Below are 19169 nucleotides of genomic sequence, written 5' to 3'. Positions count from 1 at the left end.
CCAATGTGATTGCCATCCACCGGGAAAAAAAAGGTGGTTTAGTATCATTTCTCAAACAGCATGTGGTCCTACTTGATTGGAACTTGAAATGCAGGGAGTAATTTATCTAGTTATACATCTCATTAGCTAAGTCTGTAACCTAGGCTTCCTTGCTTCCAGTACATTGCTTTTTCCAACAAATGATCAAATTTTCAAAAGCCAATGTATGAAATTGGGGCTGAGGCAGAAGAGAATTAGGCAAGGCAATTTGCCACCTTTTTCTAATCTTTAGTCTCAGTTTCCAAAGTAAAAGAAAAGTACCAGAAAAACGGGGTCCAGATGGTGTATTTTGCATGTTATCTATGCTCTAGGAACATTCTTTTCCAAATCTATTTGATTGCAACTCACAGTAAGAAATTGTTTAAATCACAACATAGGACATACTCTCACCTTCCACCATATTTGAAACAAAAAGTTTCAGGAAGCAATTTTTGCCCTTACTAGACATTATGCACTCTGGTATTTTTATATTGTATTAAATCCTAGCCTATTTCATATAAAAATGAAATTGATTTTTGAGTTGCAGTTTGAAAAACATGCCTCTAGAAAACAGGAGACAGGTTAATCTGTTAACAAACTCCAAAGTTACTAGCTTTGCTGAAATAAAGTCACAGAATAATAAACTTCCTTCACATTTATTTGTACTACAGTCTCTCAGGCTTCAGAACAGAACCTGGTAGAATCTTTTCCTCTTTGGAACACCAGTTCATGACAATATCTCAGAGATTCTAAGACTCGTTGTTTCCCAGTTCATGACAATATCTCAGAGATTCTAAGACTCGTTGTTTCTGACATGTTTACATCTCTGAATTCAAGACGTGTCTCAGGCCGGGCGCGGTGGCTCATGCCTGTAATCCCAGCATTTTGGGAGGTCGAGGCGGGTGAATCATTTGAGGTCACGAGTTCAACACCAGCCTTGCCAAAATGGTGAAACCTCCTCTCTACTAAAAATACAAAAATTAGCTGGGCATGGTTGCGCATGCCTGTGATCTCAGCTCCTCGGGAGGCTGAGGCAGGAGGATCGCTTGTGCCTAGGAGCCGGAAATTGCAGTGGGCCGAGATTGCGCCACTGCACTCCAGTCTGGGAGACAGAGTCAGACCCTGTCTCAAAAAAAAAAAAAAAAAAAAAAAGAAAAGAAAAAGAAAAAGATGTGGCTTAAAGGTGCCTTACATATCAGTGGTATGGCATAGTTTCATTGGCAGCCTTTGTTTTCTTTCTTGGGTAACATAAAACAATGTAAGTCTATGATTTTTTTTAGAGCTGCTATGAAATATATTAATAATAAGGATTATATAGGCCAAACTCTATTGCTTATTCATTTCAATGTATCCAGCTTATCAGAATGCCTTCTGACTTCTTGTTAAGAAAATGTAATGAGATGAGAATAGCTTAAGAAAAAAATCCTTAGTTCTGGGCTACAAGGGAAAATGAGTTATGACCCCAGTTTAATTATTACAGAACGCTTTCTCATTTGCCTTCATTGTGATCAGGGTTTGAGTATGATCTTTCTCTATTCTACCTCCCTTACTTCTGTATAGTTATTTCATTAGGCCGCTAGAGGGTTCTTCGGATCATGGCTAAAAAAGAAAGCAAAAGGTTAAGTCCTAGAGTTAAGGCATTAGGAAAAAAAAATTAAGGCATTAGAAAAAAAAATCAAGAATTAGGCTTTATTTTAAAAATGGAACGAACTGTCAAATTCCTGCGTACCCGTTTAAACTGTCACCAACCTAACACACTGTAAAACTTCATGACTGTAAAACTGGCAGCAGGATCCTGAACATAACAAGGAACAAAAATAAGTTTGCTAGGCTGTTTTCATCCCAGCATGATTGAAATATACCGTTTCCTCAAAAAAAAACCTCTAATGAGGAAAGCAGTAAATTAAATGCCACGGTTAATGTGCTACTAGAAATAGGAACAAGTAGTTTAGTTACTGAATGCTTCTTAGGCCATACACTCTACACCACGATGCGTTCTTTTTTCTGTTTCGCTAAAGCTTTCACCAAGCCTAAGGCTGGAGAGGGGTCCTAACTGAGCCCTGACCAGACCAGGGACCTCTACTGTGCAATCTCCTCAGGTTAGAAAGGGCCTGGCCGATCAACAGGAAGGTGGTGGGCTCGCTTCCTGAGGCTGCGCTTGGGCATGCGGAAGGGGACTGGCTGGCGATAACATCTAGGCGAAGCAAGGCGGACAGTGGCTCCCGCGCGGTTCGAGCCCGCCTGGCAGGGGAAGTAACTCCACCGCTGCCTCCGCGCACCGTCACGTGACGGGAAGAGGGCGTGGCCGAAGCCCGTGATCCGGGGGGTGGACGGGCGGGGCAGGGGGAGGGCGCTAGAATGTGAAGGATCTTGGCGGTTCTGGGTGCCCAGAAAGGCGGCGACGCGGCGGATGACAACATTAGGTCGCGACGCGCTCCTGGCCAGGCGGCGGCTGGCGGCTGTAGTGTTAGCTTTGGACGCCGCAGTAGCCGCTGCTGGTAGCAAGCCGACTGAGGGAAGGTGGGGGTCCGCCCTGGCTGGTGGACCTCGGGGCCGAAAGTTCCCGCCCCGCTCGGGGGCTGAGCCGGCAGTTCCTCCGCGGCAGCTGGGTAGCGTCCTTCGTCCAGACTCGCGCCCCAGCTGCCGCCGACGACAGCGGCCGAGAGAAGTTGGGGTCTGACTAGACGCGTACGGGGCCCCGGACCCCGGCGCCGCGGCGACCTCGGAGGAACCGGCTCCTTGAGTCCTGCCTCCCTGGGAGTTCCGCACGGGTGAGTGTTGCTCCATTCCTGAGGTTGGGGTGCTGGGTTCGCACCCCTCAGGGCGACTGCGCGCCCTTATTGCCACGTTCTGAGCTCGTGCTGTCGGGGACTCCTGGCCACCCCCGCCGAGGAGTTCTTTGGCTCCTTTGTTCCCTTTTGGAGTAGGGGGATTGGAAAGGCTGGCGGGGTGGAGTGTTTTGGGGCCCACAGTAGGTGCATCTGCAGCCTTACAAAAGCCGCGGCAGGGGAACGGGGGTGGGAGGCTGTTGGAGCATTTCGACTGCCCCGGGTGTCTGTCCCTCCTGAAGTTTGATAGGTTGATGGCATGGGTCTCGTTGGGAGCCCCTGCAGCCAGGAGAGCTGGCGCTTTGTCGCTCGGTGCGGTTAAGGCGAGGCTCCTTTTTTCCTGTGACAGCCCCAGAGGAGGCTGTGCCGCGCACCGCAGACCGCACCCGCCTTTGCAGGGCTAAGCGACAAGGTGGTGTTCCTCTAAGCCTCAGTTCTCCCGGCCTTCTTGTAACGTAGGAGGAAAGCCAAGCCTTTGCTGTGCTTTTAAATTTAATGTTTATTTCTAAGCCCTCTCTCAAGAGTGGAATCAGGTTCCAAGGAGCTTCACATGCAGCATGCTTTAGGTTCATTGAACCACCCACTCAAGACTGGCTGAGGCGAAGCAACAGTATATGCAGATTTTCCATTCACAAAAGTCATTTAACACTCTTCTTTATGAGACACATCTGCGTTGCAGAAAGTAACCTAATTTCATTTTATTTAAATGCTTTCTGAAATAATAGGTAACTTGGACTACGTAAACAGATGGGTAAACTTTAACTGATAATGTAAATATATATGCATTAAATAAAAAATTTAATGATGTTTTTGCCTTTCTGCTGCTAGACTTAAGTGACGTCTGAGTAGTAATACAGTGTCGACTGCATGGCAGTTAAGTTTTTCCCAAAATTAGTGCTGCTTTTGAAATAATCATTTAAAACAGTTTTTGCCTCCCTTAGTGTCTAGAGAGAGCAAGAATTGTGGAGAATCGTGGGTGAATTGATTGTTAAATTTTGCTAATTTCCTAGGGTTTCATCTAAACTTAATTTTGCTGAGAGGCTGTGATCAGTTTCTATGCTTGCTAGAACCTGTTTTGCAGTGAAATTATTAAGATCATACTAGTTTTATAAAATAGGTTGGAAAAGAAAAAGTAAGGCCATGCAATTTAAAACTGTTCTCTATAAAAGTACAACTAATTTCAAATGTTTGTTACTTTTATTTTTTTTTATATTAACCATGTATGGAGTGACTATAATATGCCTGCTCAAAGGGCTGAGAAAGGGAATAGATGAAACTTAAGCTACCTTTTGGGTCTTTAATTATGGACATCAAGTTATTGCGGTCACATTCCATGTCAACCGTTTGAACAGCAATACCGTGTACACAGGTGCTTAGAAATGCCTGTTTAATTAAAAATGGCCATGGTTTATTTCTCTTTGATTGAATCATAATAGTTATTGAATCTCTGATCTGTGGAAAGATGCTACTATATTTTCCGTAGAATGTTATTGCATTTTAAAGGCAAATATGTTTTTTATAACACATTCAGAGTACTTATACATTTGTCAATATTCCGTTCCTTGGTTCATTTAAAAATTGAAAGCCGTAGAAAACACTTTGGGGATAAATTTACAATTGTGTATAATGAATTTATGTTTTAGTTTGCTTTAAGAAAAATGATGAAATTATGAATTTGTAAAATATGCATTACAAAAGGATTTTTTTTTTTTTTTTTTTTTTAGACTGTCTCACTCTGTATCCCAGGCTGGAGTGCAGTGGTGCAGCTTGGCTCACTGCAGCCTCTGCCACCTGAGTTCAAGAGATTCTTATGCTTCAGCCTCCTGAGTAGCTGGGATTACACGTGCGTGCCACCATGCCGGGCTAATTTTTTTATTTTTATTAGAGATGGGGTTTCACCATGTTGGCCAGGCTGGTCTCCAACTCCTGGCCTCAAGATCCGCCCACCTCAGCCTCCCATAGTGCTGGGATTACAGTCATGAGCCACTGTGCCTGGCGGATCTTTTGTTTAAGTATGAATTGCAGAATTTTAACCAGTGTTAGTACATTTCAACTTGCTTTGGTTTGTAAATAATCCTTCAAAAGCAGATTACTTGAATTGAGGCATTAAAGACAAAGAATTGATACAGTACATAGATGTAGTTTTCTGATATTGATTTGGAAAACTTTTATCCTAATATTATCCTAATAACAATGCCTGAAATGTCATGTTGTAATGTTTGTATTATATTGAAAGTTAAAAACATTTATAGCAATGTTCTTGGAGCATCAGGCAATTCAAAGAGGACATAGGTCCTGCCTTAATCTTACAAATAATGACCTGCAAATAAGACATAAACACAACTTGAATAAAAAAGCCTTTGAGAGGCCAGGCCCGGTGGCTCACGCCTGTAATCCTAGCACTTTGGGAGGCTGAGGTGGGCAGATCACCTGAGGTCAGGAGTTCAAGACCCGCCTGGCCAACATGGTGAAACCCCATCTCTACTAAAAATACAAAAAAATTAGCTGGGCGTGGCAGTGTGTGGGTGTAATCCCAGCTACTTGGGAGGCTGAGGCAGGAGAATCGCATGAACCCGGGAGACGGAGATTGCAACGAGCCGAGATTATGCCACTGCACTCCAGCCTGGGTGATAGAGCAAGACTCAGTCTCAAAAAAAAAAAAAAAGCCTCTGAGAAATATACAATTTTTAGTGAAGGTGGCTGGGTACAAGGAGATTAGTAGAAGTGCTTGACTGGAGCAGTTGTGGCCAAAGTATAGCTTTCTTGTGATGAGACACAGGAAGAGATGTCTAGACTCATGTTGTGTGCATATTTCATGGCAGTATGTGGGAAACCCCTGAGAGATTTTAGATCTATCTTTCTTCCCACCTTGGTCCCCATCCCTCACATATCCTCACAAAGTCATAAAATTCTCATGTGGAAGGCGTGATAGAAGGAATTTTTCTTCCTGAAAAGTGTTATCAAGCTTGCAAGGGAGAGAGCTATTTTCGGAAACCTTATAGGGAAGAAATCCTAGTCCTAGAGCATCGTATTCTTATACCCTGTTATTTTTACCTTTGTTGAAGATCCAGAAAATGTAAATTCTCCATGATAGCAAGGACCTTGTCTGTTTTGCTCACCATTGAATCTCCAAATGCTCAATAGTTAATGAATGAAAGAAGTCTACTTCCAGATATATGACTGGAGAACAAAAGGAGTATCTGATAATGTAGTCCAAACTAAATGCAAGCAGCGAAATGATAAAGGAAGGATGTTAGCTTGGGAGGAGGGGAACAGGTCATTTAATCTGGGAAACTTTCTTGGAGGAGGTGATTCTTGAGTTAGGTTTTGGTGTAGGCTGTGTATCTGAAGATAAGCGGTGTCTAAGGGGGTAGACAACGTGCAGCAAAGCATTTAAGTCAGACTGAATAAATTATGTCAGATAAAGCACAGTAAGTCTTTTTTACATTATGAAGAATTTTTATTCTCCCATCTCTATTTTCATCTCTCCCTAAATAAAAAGATTAACATGCTTTGCAAGAGCAGAGATTGACAGTACTTGAGTTTTGGAAGTACAATGAGGGTCAGAAAATTTGAATTGGTGTTCTGACTGAATCTTATACAAGCATCGTTTCCATCGGCAAATCACTTGGTCTTAGTTTTCTCATTTGTAAAATCAGGATAATAATCCATGATCGTTGGGAGAACAAAGTTATATAATGCATGTGAAAGTGCATACCTCAATATGAATGTGCCTACCTCAATGTGTCACACATAGGAGGACTTCAGCAAATACAAAATTATTTAAAACGTTTGTCTGCAGATCTTTAAAAAATACTTTGATTCGTTTATCATGAACTCTAATATTTGCTTGACTCATCTAGATGACTCATGGCATTATGTTTAAATTGATCAGAATCAAAATTCTAGATAATTTTCTTTCAGTCAGTTTAATGTTTTCTGATAGAAATGAGGCCTAATTGTATTACTGCTTAATGTTACAGACCACAAGGAATGCTAGAAGCCTCAAATTTTTGAAGCTCAAAGTAAGGGATATGTGTAGCTGAAAATCTGAGCCTTTAAGCTTTTTTTCTCTACATAATTTGTTTTTGAAGAAATTTTCTTTGCCTGTAATGTCATTTATCTATTCATTGTTGTGATGAAATAAGGGGTTTTCCAGTTATTAAGAAAAAATTTACCAAAAATATTTTCTGTTTTTAGTGATGTGACTATAAGCCATGAAGATCTCTACCGGCTGTGTTTTATTATAAAATTCAGTATTTCTTGAGCAAACAAACAGGCATCTGCATTATTTCTTATCTAAGCTTTTTGTGCCAGTAGCTGTTCATTTATGAATCTCAGAATTTCATTATACTTTGTGAACTCTTTGTAGTGTTTTTGATCCATGGAGCAGTCTGTCCTTTGTATAATATTTGGAAGAGAATTTTATTATAAAAAGACTAAGAAGAGTCTTGAGTCTTTTTATTATACAGAGACTAAGAAGAGTCATCAAATGATAAGCCAGTTACCTACTAATTTCCATATTCAAAAAGGACTGAAAAAAAGAGGAAATGGTTTCAGAGCTTGACTTTTTTCAAATAAAAAGGAGAAGCTTTTTGATTTAGAGTTTTTGAAAACTTGATAGATTCAAAGGGAAATTGTTATAGGTCATATTAATAGCTAATGTGCGTCAACTGCTGTATACCAGGTACTGTACTACTCTAGAAGTACTTGACATGTCATCACATTTGATCCTGACAACCACCCCACAATCAGGCTATTTTCTGTTTTTTAAACTTGAGCAACTGACAGATTAAATAAGTGGTGGAGCCAGGATTTGAACTAAACCTGAGGCACAGAGAAGTTAAGTAGTAGGTGGTAGAGGCTACTAAAAGGATTTAAACTTGAGGTTTAACCTGACCTTTGACTTTGGAGCCTATCCTTTTAACCATCATATTATATACTGCCTTGTATAATTTATTTGCAGTTGCTCCTCTTGATAGGTCTTGACCTTGTGATCTTCCTGAGTCTGTTTTGGTTGTGTGATTTATAAAATGCACTTTACTTTATAAGAAGATGGAATGTAGCCTTGATTTTTTTTCCCTCATTTTACTTGTATTTGACTGACATCCTATTTTTAAATCTTAAAAATACTTAGAGTAAAGCAAATATTTATTTTATTGTTCATCCAGTTGCCATTTTCTCACTGGGGAATTTCAGAGTAGCTGGAAATTAAAGAACGTAATAGATAACAGTATTTAAAGCTAAGTTGTTATAATTAAAAAATTGTTTTAAAGAATAAGGCTGATTCACAGAATTGGTGTGCATTATTTTTTTAGTGTTTTTTTTTTCTGAGATGGAGTCTCACTCTGTCGCCCAGGCTGCAGTGCAGTGGTGTGATCTCGGCTCACTGCAACCTCTGCCTCCCGGTTTCAAGCGATTCTCATGCCTGAGCCTCCTGAGTAGCTGGGATTACAGGTGCGTGCCACCATACCCGGCTAATTTTTGGTATTTTTAGTAGAGATGGGGTTTCACCATGTTGGCCAGGCTGTTCTCGAACTCCTGACGTAAAGTGATCCACCTGCCTCGCCCTCCCAAAGTGTTGGGATTACAGGCGTGAGCTACCTCCTCTGGCCTTTTTTTTTTTCTTCTGATGCAGGGTCTTGAGCTGTCACCTAGGCTGAAGTGCAGTGGCACTACCATGGCTCACTGCAGCCTCGACTTCCCAGGCTCAAGTGATCCTCCTGTCTCTGCCTCCCAAGTAGCTGGGACTGACTACAGGCGAACACCATCACACCTGGCTAATTTTTCAGTTTTTTTTTTTTTTTTTTTTTTTTTAGAAACGGGGTGTCACTATGTTGCCCAGCTTGGTCTTGAACCCTTAGCCTCAAATGATTCTCCCACTTTGGTCTCCCAAAGTGCTGAGATTATAGGTGTGAGCTGCCATGCCAAGCCTGTTTAGTGATGTTTGAGGGACACAGATCTGTATAGTTGAAATCTATCCTGTTAAGATGACCACCAGTAAGGTAATTTTTGCTTTTTGGCTGCCAAATGCCTACATATTAGCAGGAATAGTTTGTCAGATTACATAATTTTTTACAAGGAAGGCTGGGGCCCGTGTGGAAATTATGGAATCTATGTTGGTATATTTTGATAGGATGGAAGTATGGTAGATCTGGAGAGAGAGAAGTTCAATCTAAGTAACATTATTACTGGGTAGAGTAATGAGGTGGGATGCCTTGGATGTGAAGGCACAGGTACATTGTTCAAGTGGAGAGTAGGATGAGGGACTTCTGGAGACTAGCTTTGCTTAGTGTGTAATTTTGCACATTGTTATGATTATAATAACTTGTAAGATCAGCAATTTGGAAGTAAAGAAAAGCAGTGCTGTGCATCATAGTGTGGAGTTTGTAATAGTTCCTAGGCTGTTTTGCAAGATGTAGGTGCTTTACAAATATCCATTGGTAGTAATGGAAGTGCTCTCTCTTATCACCTATTTTAGCAATTTGGAGAGGCGGAATAGCACGAACCCTGGAGCCAGACTGCCAAAGTTCAGAACTGGTACAGCCACTTACTAGCCTATTGCACTGGCCCTATGCTAACTTGGGGTGGCCAAAAGGGAAGAAAATAGTATATTTAAGCAGAGAGGGGGCCAGAGATAGCACTCTGTGAGTTTTCCATGGTCCTTACATGGTCCGAAAGAGATCTGGATGTTCTCACATATGACTAGTGAAGGAAATAGAAGTTAGTAGAGTGAGAGCCAGGAAGCCTGTCATTAGGCTGCTATTGTGAGGGAGGGACCATGTAGTAGACAGAGGTTGTGGGAAGGGCAGATTCATTTCATTGCCCACCAAAATTTGTGCTCCCTTTTGCTTGCAACTTTTTTTTTTTTTTTTTTTTTTTTTTTGAGACATGGGGTATCACTCTGTTGCTCAGGCCAGAGTGCAGTGGCAGGATCTTGGCTCACTGCAACCTTCGCCTCCTGGGCTCAAGTGATTCTTGTGTCAGCCTTCCGAGTAGCTGGTACTATAGGGATGTGCCACCGTGCCTGGCTAATTTTTTGTATTTTTGGTAGAGATGGGGTTTCACCATGTTGCCCAGGCTGGTCTCGAACTGCTGAGTTCAAGCGATCTGCCCGCCTCAGCCTCCCAAAGTGCTGGCATTACAGGTGTGAGCCACTGTGCCTGCCACTAGTTTTTCACTAGTGGAATGTGAATAGAAGTAAATTTGTTATCACTTCTGGGTTGAAGTGGCAGAATAAATGGGGATTCTTTCTTCACTTTCTCTTTTCTAATTCAAGGGCCAGATGCAGAGGTTTAGGCTCTTCAGGGATAGTAAAACCATAAGATTGGAATGTTCTACAGTCCCTAAATTTACCATGTGAAAGAAATTTGTGTACCAAACAGGAATATCCACGATGGATTGTAATATTAATGAGAAATTTTAATTGTGTGAAGCTACTGAAAATCGGGGGTTTATTTGTTAAGCAGCTAGTGTTGCCTTAAGTATAAGCCAGGGACTGGATAGAGGAGGTAGTCGAGACTGTAATAATATCCGTACCAGCAGGAGCTGAGGTGGGTGGGGCCAAGTTAGGAGATCCTCTGGATACTGTTCCAACATACTCATCAGCATGTGCCATTGTGACTCTGTGAGGGCCAATATTCAAACCTCAGAGGCCTGTGAGGATCCCCAGGGCAATCCAGGGGTCTGTATTCAGGCTAATCATAATACTCCGGATGCCCATGAAAGCTTTATCTTATGCCCAGTCACCATGATAAGAATGAGGAACAGAGAAAATCTATGCAAGTCTGAAGAGTTTTCTTAAAGTAGCATTTCTTAACTTGACTCTGTTGATATTTTGGGCTGGATAATTCTTTGGTGTGTGTTCCTGTGCATTGTAGAATGTATAGCACCATCCCTGGCCTCTACTCACTAGATGCTAGTACCATCTCTCTTAATTGTGACAATGAAAAATGTTTCAAGATATTGTCAGATGTTCCCTGGGTACAAGGTCACCCTCAGTAGAGAACTACTGCTTTAAAGATTGAGTGAATGAGTGAATCTGAAAGAAATGATTTTAAATGGAAAGAAACGATTATCCTTAATTAAAGAGCTTTTTCCCCTTTTAGGGGATGGATAAGGTTCATGGGGAGCGGTTCATTTCTGTATATCCAATAAAGGAAGCTATGTTGTTTTTATAAAACATCCTAGTTTCTAGTGTGTGTGTGTGTGTGTTTTCTTCTCTCCCTTGATATACTATATATATGTATATATGTTTGTATTATTTTTTGAGCGACAGAGTCTCCTCCTGTCACCCAGGCTGGAGTGCAGAATTCCTGAGCTCACAGGATCCTCCTGCCTCACTTCCCCAGTAGCTAGGACTACAGGTTTGTGCCACTGTGGCTGGCTACTTTATTTTTTTTAGTACAGACAGGGTTTCGCTATTTTGCATAGGCTGAATTTGAACTCCTTCCTCCAAAATGTTGGGATTACAGGCATGAACCCTAGTGCCCAGCCTTAATGTTGATTCACCTTTCTCTTTATCAGCTTTAGAAATTACTTGAATTTTCCATTTATTACCTTATTATTATTTCTTCTAAACCGGTAGCTGTACTTTTTATCGGCTAGACTAAGCTTGTCCAATCCCTGGCTGGCGAGCTGCGCACGGCCCAGGACAGTTTTGAATGCGGCCCAACACAAGTTCATAAACTTTCTTAAAACATAATGAGATTTTTTTGTTTTTTAAAGCTCATCAGCTATTGTTAGTGTTAGTGTATTTTATGGGTGGCCCAAGACAATTCTTCTTCTTCCAGTGTGATCCAGGGAAGCCAAATGATTGGACACCCCTGGCCTAGACAAATACACGTTTTTTCCCCTGTAATCTCAGCTGTCATGTCCACAGGTTGTCTCTAAATTATGAAAACCAATAAATAGTGTTGATACCATGACTGTGTAAGTATTATTTAATGCTAAGCCAGATAATGTGCTTAGATGATTATTCCTTTTCTGTCCCTGGGCTGCCAGAAGAAACATGTTGATAATATAGAGAATTAGTAGATTGTATTTAATCAATTCTGACCATCGAATTAAAAAAAATTTGGATATGACCAAAATCTAACTTTGGAATTAAAAAGGTTTTTGAATAGGACTTCCTGTTTTTCTTAGTGTCTTAAATTGCCCTCTTTTCTTGTACTATATGCCTCTATTATAGCCTCCTCTACACCCCAGCCCCCCGACACCCCAACTCTTCAGCATACTGCCTTTTGTGCCGCGTTCTCTATTTATCTGTAGTTGTCTGTAACTCTGCCTCCATTTGGACTCTTCTAGGTCTTTTCTTGTAACTTCCTTTCTCCTTACTCTTGAATTGGATCCATTCTGTTATACATTTTTTTTTCCTTTTTTTTTTTGCATCTGTTTGATCTGTTTATTGGAGTACATCTTCAGATAACTCTTTGAAAAAGAAGTATGTATGAGAGGCAAACTTTCCGAATTCTGTGTAAAAAAAGTCTTCATTCTGTTCTCACAAATGATTGGTAATTTGGCTGGGTACAATATTGTTTGTTAGAAATAATTTTCCTTTAGAACCCTGAAAGCATTGCTGTGTTGTCTTCTAGCATCTAGGGATGCTGATTAGAAGTCATATATCAACGCCTGTAATCCCAGCACTTTGGGAGGCTGAGGCGGGTGGATCATGAGGTCAAGAGTTTGAGGCCAGCCTGGCCAACATAGTGAAACCCTGTCTCTACTAAAAATTAGCTGGGCATGGTGGCAGGTGCCTGTAATCCCAGCTACTCAGGAGGCTGAGGCAGGAGAATCACTTGAACCTGGGAGGTGGAGGTTGCAGTGAGCGGAGATCGAACTACTGCACTCCAGCCTGGGTGAGACTCCGTCTCAAAAGGAAAAAAAAAAAAAAGGAGTCATGTATCAGTCTGATTCACTGTCCTTTTAAGGTGATTTGTTCTTTATTCTGTCTGAAAGCTTTTAGAATCCGTTCTTTTGTATCTTCTACAAAGTCATAATGAGGTGTATAGGTCATTTTTGTTTTGTTTGGCTGTTTGTCTAGATACTCAGTTGCTCTTACAGTCTGAATCAGATTATTTTTCCAATTCTAGGAAACTCTCTTCTCTGTCTTTAATAATTTCCTCCCTTCATCATCTTTTTTGCTTTTCAGTAGGCAGTTGCTTTCTATCTTGATCTTCCTTCTCTCATCTTTTATGTTTTGTACTTCTCTTTGCTCTGTGTTCGGGGGAATTTTTTTTTTCCCCTTTAGTATTTTGGCTGATTTTCCTGGGGGTAATCTGTAAGTTTTGTTGTTCTCTTTTTCTTTTCCTACCATTTTTACATTATGTTGTATTATCATCTTGAGTCTTAGAATGTGTAAATTAGATTTTTTTAAAGATACCTTGTGTCTCCTTGTGTCTATAATTTATCTCCTTTTCTCCTCCGGTCAGTTTTTATGTTTGTTTTTGTAATCATTCTTTTTTCATGCTCAGTTTTCCTTATGTGCCTGATAATTCTTGGTTGTCCATTCATGGTTAAGAAAGACAGACTAGGTTCCTGGTCACCCTCCCTCCCCTGTTCCTTGGACTGTTTTCCCTATTAGATTTTTTTTTCTTTGAGTAGGAATTCTGGCCAGAGCACTTTGTGGGGCAAGGTAGTACAGAGTAGGATCTGTCTCTTGGCAGATTGTTTTAGGGTAAAAGAGAGAGGAGCTAGCTGCTAGGCTATGTATGGGCCCTTTCAATGCTGGATGAGATGTGTTTACTCTGTGCCACATCTCCACTTAGCTTTCCCTAGATAGTGGTTCACTTTCTTTAGGGAAAAGCTGACTTGTTTTTTTGCCTGGAGGTAAAATGTCAGTTGTTTAGGTGTAGCTTGGAAATAGGGGATGGGAGATATAGCTGTCCCTTATAGTTAGTCAAGTAATGCTCAGTTCTCTTACTTTTAACCCTACTATTTATTTCCACCCTCTTCTGTACCATTTACTTTATAATCATTCTTTCCTGGGGATCTTGTCAGACGTATTGGTTCCCATCCTTTCCATGTCACTCTTAAAGGGTATAATGAGGCTGTGGCTTTTTCCGCTTGTTATTTCTATCAATCTCACATATACTTTCATTTCTCAGAAATTTGTTGGATTTTCTTTCTAGCCTCAATTTTAATTTCTTTACTCTTATGATTTTCTTTCTTTTATGAGTTGTTTTTGTTTCAGTGGAGTATCTGGAGTAACTGGAGGGAAAGTTTATATTTAGTGCCCCATCTTTTATTAGAAGTCTTCTTCTAGCTTCATAAACAGAAGAAACAGAGCCTATTGAACTATTTTTTTGTTAATGCAGATTTATTCATAGAAATTATGATGATCATGATACAGTGCTAAAATACACTTATGTCCCTTCACTATTGATTTGTATAGTTGTTTATGCCTTTATGCCACTTGGTCCTAAAACTTGAACTCTGAATTCTTGCTTGCTTCGTAGTTTTTCTGTTTCCCCTTTGGTTGTCCCCTACCCCAACTTGCATGTTGTTATGATTATCTTGCCATTTCTTGTTTGCTACTTGGAAACTGAATGAGACTGTTTAGCATTGTGTGTAAAATAGTGACTTTGCTCCAGGGAATGGCATTTTAGCTTTAAACACATGACCCTTGTGGCATTTTAATTATTTGGAAGTCTTTTGTTCTGTTTCTCAAGTGTATCTAGATGGGTGAGGGGTTATTCTTTTTCATTTACTTCTCAGCCTCATGTGTGATAGCTACTTTGGTTCAGTAGTTGGTATTTTTTCCTCCATTGCTTTTCCTTCTCTTCTATGTTATCTTTGGTAGTTTAAATGTTGAGTTTAGATTGCCTGGCAAGTTCATTGGAAGCCTTAATTTTCATTTGTTCCTTTCATTTTCTACTCATAAAAATTTGCTAGCATTGTTTTATTCTTTTTTTATCGTTTTGTATTTTTTGTTTTTTTGTTCCTAGCATTGTTTTAAACTTGTCTTTTACTTCTTTTCCCAGACTCCTTTTCATAATCTTCAGGTTCCATATTGATTGAGCTTAGAATACTATTGTAAATTAACCTGGATAAATAAATTTAAATACATTCGTCTCATTTCCCTCTCTTCTGTGATATTTCTGCATTGGCAGAATGCAAATCTTGTTTAATTCTGCTCTTAATCTTGTTTAATCGTTTTCAATTCTTTTCTCATAAGATTTGGAGTTCGTTCTTCTACAGCTATGGTTTTGACTATTGGAATGTGTGTCTTTTGTAATTGAGGTTGTAATTCTCCTGCAGTCAGAAGTTTTTACACGCCAGATTTAAAAAATGCTGACTGCTTTGAAGTTGAAAATCCTGTCAGAGGGGTTGTGATTTGGAAGGCTTAAATCCCCAAATTTGGCCTGATTATGTAAGGTATTATAGAACTTTCATAGTAAATACTGTACTTGTTTGAAATTTAAAGTAGCTTAGAAAATAATTGGCCCCTTTACAGTTTTTTTTTTTTAAATTTGCTCATTGTCCAGGAAGTCAAAGTTTTAAATATTTTCTAATGTAGTGGACTGATTACTGATGATCTTGTTACCTTTCTCTATATTTTGTGAAACTAACTCTTGATTTTAGATCAAGAAACTTTTAGAGTCAAGTGGTTATATATCTCATGCTTTATTTTTTACAGGTATTCTAAGCATTTCCCTCTCAGATATCAGTTGTCATGATTAATTTCTTCTTGACTGATTGAATCCTTTATTCCTTCATTATGTTTATAATTTTGATACTTTTTTTGCTATCCCTGAAATTTTAAATAGAATCTTCAAACATCAGATTGTACAACCTTAAATATGTATAATTTCTTTATATGTCAGCAATACCTTAATAATGCTGCTAGAAAATAGAATCTTCAGCATTATATAGATAATACTTTGAATATTTTAAAATATTTGATTATTTGGGAAATTATGGCTCTTATTATTTTCCCAAGAATTTATGATTAGGTTGTAAGAATTTAAAAAAATACCCTGTCATTACTGAGGGAAGATTTCTCTGTAAAAACAGAGATCCATTTAAGAGGTTGATTGTTTAACATAAATTTAACATGCATTTTAACTAGCAAGATCTTGTTTATTTGGTTATTTTGGAGGAGCTTCTTCATAATTCATTAATAGAGGTTAATAGTAAATAGTAGAAATTAGCATTTCCTTGACATTTTGATTATGCAGAAAATATAGATGTTTCTTGCTATAAGCAGGGAATTGGTTCCAGGACCCTCCACGTAACACAAAATCCGTGTGTAGAAGTCCCATAGTTGGCCCTGCGGAACCTGCGTATTGTAAATGTCAGCCCTCGACATATGTGGTTTTAACATCTTATGAATCCAGTGTTTTCAGTCCTTGTTTGGCTGAAAAAAAATCCGTGTATAAGTGGACCCGTGCAGTTCAAACTCTTGTTGTTCAAGGTTCAACTCTGTATGTTTTTAAAAATAATCACTAAGAATTTTTTCCTTGTCATGTTGATCAGAGTCTTTTAGGAACAGCCTTTCAATATATGAGTTAGCTCCATAGTTTCTCATTTTTTGGTAGTTATTCTTAATTCACAAATTATGTTGGTTTTCACAGTTCCTGTTTGAATTGGCATAGAGAAGTGTAATTAAGTGTCTTGGTTACTTACCTTGTAAATTAGAGATGATGACTCTTCTGGTTGTGGTAATTTATACTTAGAATTCAAAACCCAGAGGCATCTAGGACAGAGTTAGGCACTCAGATACTCATTTTTGTTTCATGCCCAAGATAGCCATTCTTAGTCTGTATTGAAATATGAATAGATTGCTTTTGGGATTGAATATCAGTAATAAAATTCCTTGAGACTGTCTTGAATTAAGTTTGGATCTTGCATTTCAAGCTTTGATCCTTAGTAATAAACCGTCAGCTTAAGTATGGGGATGATTTTTTACTTGTAGAAAACTGGGCAAACCCTTCTGGTTTATTATAACCAGATATCATACTTAATAAATGAGAAATTCATTAATTTTTTTCTAGTATCTTAGAACAGTGTTCATATTTTTCTTAGAAAATAACCGTTCAAGAAAACAGTCAAAATTTACATAGAATCAGGGTAGTTTTAGCTGTAACTTAAAATATCTAACTTTAAAAACAGACATTTAGTGTATAGGACTAAATTATTAATATATGGTTGCCAGTACCATATTTGCAAGCATTATCCTTAAGAGGCTTTGAGTTACTCTTTGAGACACCCTTGTCACAATGTGACCTAGTATCACAAACACTGACTGATTTAGAGAACAGATGCACTGGGAAAATAAACCTGCAAGAAGTGTTATCTTTCCTAATAAGTAACTGTGTGACCTTGGCAAACCACTTACTCTCTCTGGGTCCTAGTAAAATGGAGAGTTTGGAACCAATGGCCTTTTAGATTCTTTTGAGAGGCTAAAATTCCAATCAGGTAGTAGTATATTATGTAATCCTTGTAATAGCTCTGAAATAAATAGATGGTATTCTAACTGTTTTACAGATGGAATTATTCCTGTTTTTTTTTAGACTCAGTGTTTAAGTAACATGTTCAGTCATGTCGCTGCTAAGGAGCTAAGTGAGAAGTTGAACCTTCGCCTATTTTGCTCTATAGCTGTTAAGTTCTTTTTAGTATAACATACTGCCGCCCAAGCCATGTTGTTTATATTAGACCATCGGATCTTATTCTTAAAATTTGTTACATTTCTTAGTCTGAAGTTTATAATAAATGTGCTTTTGCTATATAGCATGTGTCATTCAGGAAAATCAGAAGTCAGGTATCAGGCATGTCTATGAGTTGTGCCAAAGTAGAAATACGACCAGTTTTAAAATTATTATTCTAGAACTTATGTGTCTCTCTAAGAGATGGTCAGTGTTCAAAGTTACCTTATTTCAATAATATCACTATTGTTCAAGAAACACTTTTGGAATAATGCATTTGACATTTCTTTACTGTCTTTCACCTCATTCTTTTAACCTACATTCTGTGGTGACAAATTATATCTTTTGAGAATGGATTTCGTATTTGGTATTTGGAAAAAGTGGCAAGTCTTTCTGAACCAAGTCTCACACATACAATTAAGGATCAAAATGAAGAAGGCCATTTTTAGTATAAATAAGCAGTGACCAAAGGGATGAAACTTTTTCTTCTTTTATCATTTATAAGGTAGCTAAGAAAGTGGTTAGAAAAGAGGAGTTCCAAAATTGTTTTGTGGGATGGCAACTTGAAACTAGTCCCTGAAAGTGACTACTCTGAATGGAGATGACTTTTATTTGTATGTTAATTTGCTATATTAAAGTTATATCCTGAGTGTTACACCTGTTCTGTTTCCCACGTGTTGGTGCTACTGTGATTTGGCACTGTGCTGTAGAGAAAAGTGTGGGCGAATGAATTATTCTTCGTATTTTAAAGAAGATCAAAATCTATAGAACAATATTTACATAGATTTGAATGGTAATTTAATTCTGGTTTATATGAATATTTATTATGTAATTTGTGGTTATCCCTAGCTAGGTTTAATTCTGGGCATCTACCCTATCAGAGTATACTCTTTGATGCAGACTTACATGTAAGTTAAACTTTTTGCGAATAATTATCTTAGCTTATTTAGTTATTAGTTTTATTAATAGTTATGTAGTTTGTGGTTATCCATGGCTAGATTTAATTCCAGGCAGCTACCCCATTGGAGTGCACTCTTTGATGCAGTCTTATATCCAAGTTAAATTTTTTTGCAAAAATTATCTTAGCATTATATGTGACTGAATGGCTTTTGGATATCAGTGCTATACTTGGCGTAGATAATAAACTTGTGTGGGGAGTGGTAGAAAATTGACAGTAAACTCCTAATTGCACAATTCACTATGTAATTACCATTGTAGGAAGTGCTGAGAGGAAGAAATATATATATAATATGTATAATAACATTTATATATCTTGTTGCAGAGGAGCTTGTGATAGGGAGATTTCATTTTCTATTTTGAAGATATTATTTTTCTTGTTTTAAACTCCCAGATGGTGGACTTTAATGAAGTGTCCTCATTTGTAAAAATTAAAGGATACTGAAAAATGCCTCTAGGACCTTTTTAATAATACTTCCCCCTTTGAGGTTCCAGAATAATTTAGTGTTACAAGACCATTAATTCAATAGATTTCAGTGCAAGTTACTATGTAAGCAGCTGAAAATTCAGTAGGAGCTAGGCAGATGTGCTTGCTGACCTCTTCGAGCTTTTGTATGGTAGAAGTGGTAGAAAATCGACAGTAAACTCCTAATTGCACAATTCACTATGTAATTACCATTGTGGGAAGTGCTGAGAGGAAGAAATATAGGGCAATATAAGA

General features: G+C 38.7%; 1 protein-coding gene across 4 annotated transcripts in view; it reads left to right on the top strand.

The window, feature by feature from the left end:
* Nucleotides 1-1265: 1265 nt before the first annotated feature.
* The window catches only part of OSBPL8 (oxysterol binding protein like 8), a 215296-nt gene continuing 197392 nt past the window's right edge, over nucleotides 1266-19169 (top strand). For 3 of the 4 annotated variants that reach the window (XM_009248048.4, XM_009248045.4, XM_054526369.2), the window contains exon 1: nucleotides 1266-2789. The gene's annotated coding sequence lies outside the window, so the exon portion shown is untranslated. The remainder of the gene's footprint in view (nucleotides 2790-19169) is intronic. The other variant, XM_054526370.2, reaches the window with a different exon arrangement.

This window comes from Pongo abelii, chromosome 10, assembly GCF_028885655.2.
Source record: "Pongo abelii isolate AG06213 chromosome 10, NHGRI_mPonAbe1-v2.0_pri, whole genome shotgun sequence".
Lineage (NCBI taxonomy): Eukaryota > Metazoa > Chordata > Mammalia > Primates > Hominidae > Pongo > Pongo abelii.
Note: the sequence above shows the minus strand (reverse complement) of the source record. Positions and strands in the feature narration are given on the sequence as shown.